This window comes from Nansenia antarctica (genome assembly GCF_963989245.1).
Source record: "Nansenia antarctica genome assembly, chromosome: 9".
NCBI lineage: Eukaryota > Metazoa > Chordata > Actinopteri > Argentiniformes > Microstomatidae > Nansenia > Nansenia antarctica.
In genome coordinates, this window is record NC_137679.1 from 19,105,615 (window position 1) to 19,115,491 (window position 9,877).

A 9,877-nucleotide genomic window follows, 5' to 3' on the forward strand; every position below is an offset into this window, starting at 1 on the left:
TTAGAAAGGTGGTGGTTAATCACCAGGACCCCTTGCTACACACCTACCAGCAAACATTACTAGAGAGACCACAAAAACAACAGCAACTTACCCTACCCACTTACCACCACGCCATCAGACAACTTTGGGCTTGGTGTTAAGTAAATGACAAAATAGATGCTGCTGTATTGACTACTAGTTTATTACCTAAACAACAGAAGAAAAGTGTTTTTGCATGTTCCAGGAATCAGAATTACTTAGCTGCATGCAATGTTTGAGGTCTTTGTCAGACTGGCCTCTGCAATGACATTTGCTAGCACCACCTTCATCACACAATAGGATCTGCTTTGTTTCTTTCTGTGCTCCAATTTTCATTGTGCATGGGCTGTTGTGCTGGGCTGGTGTCAGCCAGTGCTACAAGGCAGGACAAAGCGCCAATATACTGTAACACCACTTCCTGTACAGCTCAAGGTGAAAATAATAGCATAAACTATCCGACACTTCATTATAATATCGGTTTACATATCCAGGACACTAAAAAAGTAGTGGCCATTTCATCAAGCTAATTGCCTGTTTGTAAGAGGGAGCAAACTTTTTCACCATCAGTCTATTATGGAGCCTTTTTCTTAATCACAAATAGAGCCCTTGTATCCCAGAGGGACTTGCATTCTAATTTACAATTGAACCACAGACCAAAGCTATCAATCTCTCGCAGACACTTTTTTCATTTTTTCCCCCCTTGGTGTAATTGCGGCAACATGACAACAAACAAAACAGAGAAAAGGCTGGTGTGACAGATTTGTGGAAAGGATGGTATTAATTTTTTCCCCATGCCGTTATATACAGTATAGTGCAGGGAAAGCAGATAGCCCATCAATAATGTAGGGAATTGTGTCAAGGCCTCCGTATGACAAACTAGGAATAAAGGAAAAACTTAGGAGCGTGCAAAGGTACAGGGTGCAGCTGATGTCCTTAAACCAAAAATGTGATCGGCCTAGCCATGACCCTACATACTTCGAAGAAGCTTTTACTATGCAAAAGTCCAACCTAGTGTATGATGACATGAAAATGGCTGACGTGACAGCTTCAGACCAAGACCTGCAACTGCCCTAAGGGATTATTAAGTCCTCCATGAGGTTGCAGAAGGGCTTCGGTCACATTCCTCATGGTAGTGTCACCGCCACTACACCACGCCTTGGTACCCCTTGATGCCTTTAATGATGAGTCTTGTCGTTAATGAGTTAATACGAAAACTCTCAATGTCATCGGTAAAGATAAGAGGAAAGAAAGCAGTGCATTGTACACATAATGACAGGCTCCCTGCCTGCCTCCGAGATGTCACGGGTCAGCCATGTTAAGAATGTGTGTGCCCAATCATCTACTGATCTTTATCTGGCTGGCCTGCAGCTAACCAAGACATGGGCCCAATCAGGGGTGCTGATGAATGAACAATGGGACCCTTGAATTGTTCCGCCAGCCACATGACTGCCTCTATACTAACACATGATGACACTAGCAATCAATATACAGATTACTGGACAAGTTATTGAACTTGGTGTCTGAAAACACATTATTGAAGAACTATTCAAGCTATCTCTTATGCTACATGTGTTTCATATTCACATTATCAAGATATGTGTGATTTGAATTAACAATGTGATTATTCTTGAGTTCCGTTATCCAAGTCACTATCAGTAATATAGTTTCTCAGTCATTGGTTTTGAGACATGGCATACAGCTCTGAGAACATACAAACTCTGAGAACATGATTTTGCTCACTTGTCTCCACGGGCCACAATCATAACATTTCATTACACCATTAGATTGTCAGCTAATAGTCTTGTCATTATGCTTTTCATACAGTCTTCCTTATGCTTTCCATGATTTAAATGTAGCCTGAGTCACATAAACTATTTCTGTCTATGAGGATTTGCTACGTTTCAGCTGTGATTGTAAATGTAATTCATTTTGCAACCACAGGGGAATTAAACTACAGATTGCACCTTTAAAGGGATAGCATGGTGAATGATATTGTACATTCACCATCATACATAAAGGTGACAAATTAGGATCTTAGGTGGTTTTGCATGGGATAATGAGGTGGAATTTAAAAGGTTAAGGGGATGAATTCCAGCTGTCACAGGCATCATAAAACCTGACAAATTGTATTATTACAGTCAGTGAAATCCACACCACACTGCCGTTTTCATCTCTTCAAGCACTCGCTGACATAGACTGTCTCAGATTCAAGTCTCCAGCTACAGCCAGGCTTAGACAAAAGGCCCCTGCCAGTCCAGTGGCATTTGTCTCGTTCTACATTATCTGAAATCAAATGCTCTATTCTACTCCCACTATTCCACATGGTATAATCAGCCCAGCCCTGATGTGGGAATGTCTGTAATCCACACAAAAGGACGCTGACATTTATACCCACCAGAAATGAATTATAAAAGACAAGGCCTGGTTTCTTCCAGCGGCTTTGTGCAGGGTACACAAGACTGTGGGCGGATAGATAATGACACTTTATTACAGGGTCATTACGGCAGGTACCTCTTGATGATGAAAAGGCAGATTCAGTCAACGTGGACAGCTGTGAGACAGGTGACCCAGCATGTTAACAAATATGGAGAATGGGCGTTATGGGACTAATATACTGACTGAAGCTCTAGGGACCGATCCACTCAATAGCTGCTGCCATCAAAACATGGCTCAGAGTGATACACATCCTAATCCTGGTTCTGTGAAGTCATTGTTTCCTCCTCCCCCTCCACAGAGACAACAAGTATCAATACTTTCCTACGATAGCTGTGGACAGTATCAGCATGACTATTGGAATATTCCAAATAAATGTTTCCCACTCGATCTGTTCCAACTGACAAATCCATAGAGTTGCCTGCGGAGAACATCTGATCATGAGATAATTCCATTCAAGCCAATGTGAGTCATGGTCATTGCCTCAGTGAGATTAGGTTGTGGTCAGTATATTGATACCACTAGAAATAGCTGGGATGTTCAGTCTGTTATCTAAGACCTTGTCACAGTGCCAGTAGTTTACCCTATTAGATCAGTTTAGGCTTCTGCAAATCCTATAACATCCGATTAGGCCCTTTAACCTCACAGATGAGATAATGACATTAGCTAATGTTACTGTGTGCACTTTGTGTGAGACACAGGTTTACTTCTAATTCAGTATCTGATTAACTTGTTATGGGCTACTGTAGGCATTCATTTATACACACATTTTCATAACATGAGTAAAGAAAGACCTTCTTCGTTGTAAATACTGTATGAGCATAGACTTTAAGTCGACTGTTTTGTCAGTGTAAGTATTAGGGACATGGGTATGTTAAAGCGTTTAAAGGATTAATGTGTGACATGGTTATCTGAGTTGACCTTAGCTTGTTTTTCTTAGAGTAATGTTCTTCACTGTCTGTGATGCAGACTTAAAGGAAGAATGTTGTAAGTTTTTACTCCCTTGAAATGGATGGTAACCCAATACAAAGCCAGGACAGGACTAACTAGATTCCACTGGCTCTCTTACCATCAGTCGAGACATGCTCTTTTTTTTAAACTGTGACTTTATATTTTTTTTTACATGAGCAACTGGGTATAGCGTACAAGCTCATGCATTGAAGACACCATCTGTAGCTTTTCTTTTGTATGGAAGCAGAACGAATTACAACATACACAAGCGTGGCTAAACAAAACACACACATGCCTGCATGCATGTGCAGTCACACACACGCACACACGCACACCCGCACACACACACACACACACACACACACACACGCGCGCACACACACTCACACACACACACACACACACACACACACACACACACACACACACACACACACACACACACACACACACACACACACACACACACACACACACTACTAAATCCTACCTCTTTGATTTTGTGCTTCAAAAGAGGCCCCAACAGAGGAGAAACACAGTGAACATGTTTTTTACGGATTGCGCCTTAAAATCCTATTTCAGGCGCACTGTTTTCCGTTGTACTTGCATATTTGCATCAATCAATATGATCTTGTTTATGTCATCAGAAGTATTTCAAGTTGGATTGTAAAAAGTATGAGAGTTGCAGCTTTCCCTAAACTTGGCAAAACTGCATTCCTTGAACATGATTTTCTCACTCTACAATTAGGAAAAAAAAAGCCAGAAAAAAGTTCAAAGTGAAACAAACAGCGAAATTCCCTTAGCCATTGAACTTTGTGACCTGTGGGTTTTCCATGTGACCCCTCTAATAAGAAATGCCTTTAGTAATTTCAATCAAATGGAGGTGTGTCATTTTCAAAAAGACTTTGCTGAATGGCTCAGCCTGAGGAGAACAGTGCTCCCCTGACCAGATGTGTAGGGTTTTTTTTATCACAAGAGAAGAAGAAGCTGATAGTTGCAGGTGCGAGGCGGACACAGGGGGCAGCTTTGCAGGCCTTCACAGAGGGGATATCCATTGCCTGCGTTTAATCAGAGCCAGTGGGATAGGATGGGATTCATTGCTCTTTGATGGAGAGCACTGTTATGAAGATGGACAGTCACTTTGCTCTCTAAGTGAAACCATCGTTTAGCCTCAATTCCCAGAGAAAAGGCCCATTTGTTATCCACAGGGGAGTGCAGGAAGGGTGGTGCTGCTGGTTGGGAGCTGCGTGCATTTTTTACACAATTACATTTCTCAGGCATACATTTTTGGTGGGTGAAAAAGGACTTACCCCAAGTCAAAGTGTCCAGACACTTTGAGATCTAAGAGCCAACTGTCATGATAAGCTAACTTTGATATTTTGTTTGCCATAGACTGAAGTGCTAAGCATTATTGTAAGTGTGAGTTTGAATACCAGGTGTGTGTGTGTGTGTGTGTTTATCCAATTCTAATCTATCATAATGATTTCTTGTTATTGATTCTAGTCAAATAAAATGTCTTGTTGTACTGTTGCCCTCTGCAATTTGTAACTTCTTGAATTGTCCTGAATAAATTGTCGTCATTATAAAGGCGACTGTGGTGATTCACAATACCCTCTGCAACAGTCTACATTAACATCACTAACTTAAATTCCACCATTACCCTCTTAATTTACTATTCAAACCATGAACCAATCTAATGCACTTATAGTCAGGTCCTTAAGACCTATATGGCAGAGATTAGGATGGTTAGGTTTCACTTGGGAATAAATTCATCAAGAGGTTGTATGACTAACTGCAAAAGAATGAGCCCTGCCAAAGGGACTGACATGGTGAGGAAGACAAGTGTATCAGTAGTCCTAATTCCTAACTCAATCATCTAAGGAGATGGGAATTACATTATGGATCACTCTGACATGACAGCCTGCTCCAACCTTGCACATGAATTTCGACTGGATTCCAATAGCAGAAGAGTGTCAGGAAGGTTAGTATATAAGAAAAACCTCCTTAAGTTCTAAAATGTCGTGCAGGCAAGAGGTATTGCTAATTGAATCACAACTAATAAAAATGCAAAGAAATCAATTACTTACAATTACATATTCTGATACTTAAGTGGGATGGCCAGCTATCGTAACAGCATACACATAATAACCCCCCCCAACCCCCCCCCCCCCCTCAATAATAAATGCATTATTATTACAGTAATGCCCGAGAACTGGCAGGATGATACAAGATGCAAGGAGTTAGGTCAAGGATGGCAGAGGGTGTGCATAACTAAGACTTGCGTCGGCTTTGGGGAAAATGTTCACATAAGTGCTTTTAGTGGTTTTGTTTGCTACGTCTTATACTAGCGCTAATGTTTGCTAATGTGTTCCCTGACAACTTACCCTTACCTACACCACTCAAAGTTAATCAATGAAGCAATAAGGCATGAGAGGCTGTGAAAAGAAAACAATAAATAAATAAATGTTTATTTTGTGGTAGATGGTTGTGTTTTCTGCCCTGCGCTCAGAAATATAGTTTTCAAAACAACCACTGTTGTCAAGGTAACGTGATAAAGAAATCTTTGTAATGCAAGTGTTTGCACAGGGATATTCCTGTGACGTATGGTTAACAGGTAAAACACGTAATCGCTGTTACTTTATCAGGGAATAAAAAACACAGCTTTGAATGTCTCTCGGCCAATCACAAAGCTTGTTCTGATCAAACCATTGTATAATGCCTAATAATGCCGTTGTTCTGTGCAGTAACTCTCTCTAAGCATTGAGGACCTTTGACACTCACAACATCTGTTTCCTTGCTTATTAGAAATAACATGAATTAGGCATTTTATTCAAAACTATTAGTGACATGCAAACCTTGGACCAGAAGTTCATGTTTTATTTTCTGATTTCGTTTTTTTGCTAATTAACACAGCTTGACAAGCTCAGAGTGAGCTTATCTCATGGAGTATGCTATCAGAGCACATGTGCCTTTTAAGCCACATGTTGTACTTCACACTTATTTTGCCCTGTCTCAGCTATCATGCTTTTGTTGTATTTCATGGTATCTCCAGCTTTTGACGACTGATACCAGCCTGAGCAGTCAGAGTGTTAGCACTCCCCCTATATCTATTACAATTAGTTTTTGATTAAGGGACCCAGCGCGGCTGTTTGAAGCCTTTAATGTTGTGTCAACTGGATGATGATGGAGGGAGCAGTATGGACGCCTCCCAGTAACAAAGAGGCTGGTAAAAGGCTCCAAGTGAACCATTTTATCTTGCTAATGGAAACCAGATGACCCTCTCTTTTTTCACCTTTTTTAATGTTACAATTCCTGCCGAGGTGATATAGACTTGAACAACTCTCCCACTCATGTAATTTATGCCAGGGTTTAAGGTTTTTTTATTTCCTTGTTACTTCAACATAAGATAACCAACACTGTTTTGCCTATTGCCAGTGTTTATGATACTAATGTAGGTCTTAAACATCACATTTCTTTTACAAAACAAAATGTCGTTTTTAAGGTAACAGGCTGATCTCCAAATGAGCATACCACAACATGATTTGTGTATCGTAATCTCTCAACTTGGTCCCATTGTACCAAGTTGGCACAGATAAACACGTTTTAAGTTAAGTCGTTTACGATCACCAGTTTGAGTGAAGTCGTATGTTGACCAAGTTAAACACAGGAACCTCGATTGGGCTTAGGGTATTATGATTCATAATTTGAAATGCAGATTGAGTCTCAATATGTCACACTTGAACATAAATTATACAAACCAGCAGCAGCATTGATGGCATGACATGTCTTTTGTTGAACTCTGAATACGATTGTTGAATTGTTGAAGAATTGTTGGTAGTTGCAGATCATTTAGACCACCATTTCATCAACTTTCAATGAACCAACCCACCAGCCCTGCCAATGCATTGTCCATTGACAGAAAACAAACAATCATTGACATTTTCAATTAAACTTGTATTTGGAATTCATGAAATGTTAAATTGCATGGAATTGTAAGTACTCATTTCACAGTTTGTACCCTTACAGTTGAATGATATTCAAAGGTAACATTTTCCAGATTTTTGCAAAAAGCTCTGAAATATGCAGGTGTAATATGTGGAGTGCTAAGGTGGTTGTGGATGACCGACTGTTGAAATGGTTTGTACAGAAGTAAGCTCTCCATGCCATGACACATTACTCAGTGTCAGAAGAATGGGGGTGAACAATGAGAAAGTGCTTCACATTTCTGCAAAATCAACAACAGATTTTCATGAGCAAAAAGATGGTGAATTCCATTGATGCTTATGATTACCCTCATGTTTCTCCTAGACCACCAAAGACTGATGAATGCTGGGAAGGGGAATACGCTCAACCTCCTCACTGAATTGTTAGCCGTGAAGTAGCCTTCAATTTCCCTCTTTCACTAGCTTGACATTTCATTGAGAAAGGTAACCACAGTTTTTTTTTTTTGTAAATCAAACAATGGCATGAACATGGCCAAACAAAAGGGAAGTCTCCTTTATTTGACGACACAATTATTTCTCAAGGACTTTACAGTCTCCTCATATCCAAAAATGGAGTTATCTTGACTGTATTATTTGCTTTCTCAAATCAACTTCTTTTTCTTTTCTTATAAGGACAACAAGTATCCATTCATATCAAATTGAAGGTCTCGCTGTTTAATACCTGAGCTGAGGACTGTTTTGTTTTCTAAAACACTCACACTCACAAAAAAGAAAAAAAGAAAAAAAAACTCTGGCACGCAGGCAGCCTGATAAGTTGCAGCCTGTGCAGTTTCGCTCAGTTTACTTTATCCCTGGGCTGGAAGTGACCTTGTGAACTTGAGAGTGCTGTTTTTTTCTCTTCATTTTACACTGAGTAGCCTGCAACCCACCCACTATGCAATACCTGCATAAGAGTTCTGATGGCTTTCAATAGGCATATTTTACTGCAGTCCCTGCGATCGAGTGTCTGTGTGGCTCCCCTATTTTCCGAAGTGCTCCAGTGGTACCATCTACAACTATTGCTTTCACACATCACAGGTCAAAGATCGCTGTCCTAAAACAATTACATTCACTCTTTAGCACCGGCATGAACCTGCCTTCACCCAACATGCTTTTGTGCACACATGGCCTATAACCCAACCAACCTTGGCTTAATCATTACCATGACCTGTTTATCTGGTTGTCATGCAGGTAACCATTAATAGGTGTTTACTTTCCGATGACCTCTGCCAATGTGCATGGAGCCTTTGCCCCATAAATGTCAACACTGTCAGAGGGGTTGGCCTGATTTTTTTTTTCTTTGTAACACAGCAGTGGTCTTCAAATATGTAGACATCAGTTTGCTGTGATAAAGTTAGAGATCTGTTGTTAGGTTGATTCTATAAGACAATCTTAATTTGCAATGAACTATCACATTTAAATAAAGTATATAAATATCATAAAATATCTATCTATCTATCTATCTATCTATCTACAGTATCTTTCTATATCTTTATCTATATCTATATCTATATACACTGAACAAAAATATAAATGCAACACTTTTGTTTTCACGAGTTGAAATACTTTTTCTATGTACACAAAAGTCCTATTTCTATCAAATTGGTTTCACAAATTTGTTTAAATCTGTGTTAGTGAGCACTTCTCCTTTGCCGAGATAATCCATCCACCTGACAGGTGTGACATATCCAGATGCTGATTAGACAGCATGATTATTGCACAGATGTGCCTTAGGCTGGTCACAATAAAAGGCCACTCTAAAAGCCTATAAAAGCCAGAGATGTCGCAAGTTTTGAGGGAGCATGCAATTGGCAGGAATGTCCACCAGAGCTGTTGCCCGTGAATTTAATTTCTCTACCATAAGCCATCTCCAAAGGCATTTCCGAGAATTGGAATTGGAATTGGAAACGACTTCGGAGACGGCTTATGGTAGAGAAATGAACATTCTGTCACCAGCTCTGGTGGACATTGCTGGAGTCAGCATGTTAATTGCACGCTCCCTCAAAACTTATGACATCTGTGGTATTGTGCTGTGTGATAAAACTGCACATTTTAGAGTGACCTTTTATTGTGATCAGCCTAAGGCACATCTGTGCAATAATCATTCTGTCTAATCAGCATCTGGATATGTCACACCTGTCAGGTGGATGGATCTCGGCAAAGGAGAAGTGCTCACTAACACAGATTTAAACAAATTTGAGAACACAATTTGAGAGAAGTAGGCCTTTTGTGTACATAGAAAAAGTCTTAGGTTTTTGATTTCAACTCATGAAAAATTGGTGTTGTGTTTATATTTTTGTTCAGTGTAAATTTACATCATACATTGAATTACAGTATGTCTAGATGGCAATTTTATTTGAGCCACAACCGAACATATTCTGTAAGCTGTAACTCAACTTTGTGACTATTGCTTGATTGACAATGTGCTATTGTCACTTTTTACAAAATTATATATTATATTATATACAGTGACCTGCATACGTAATGGTACA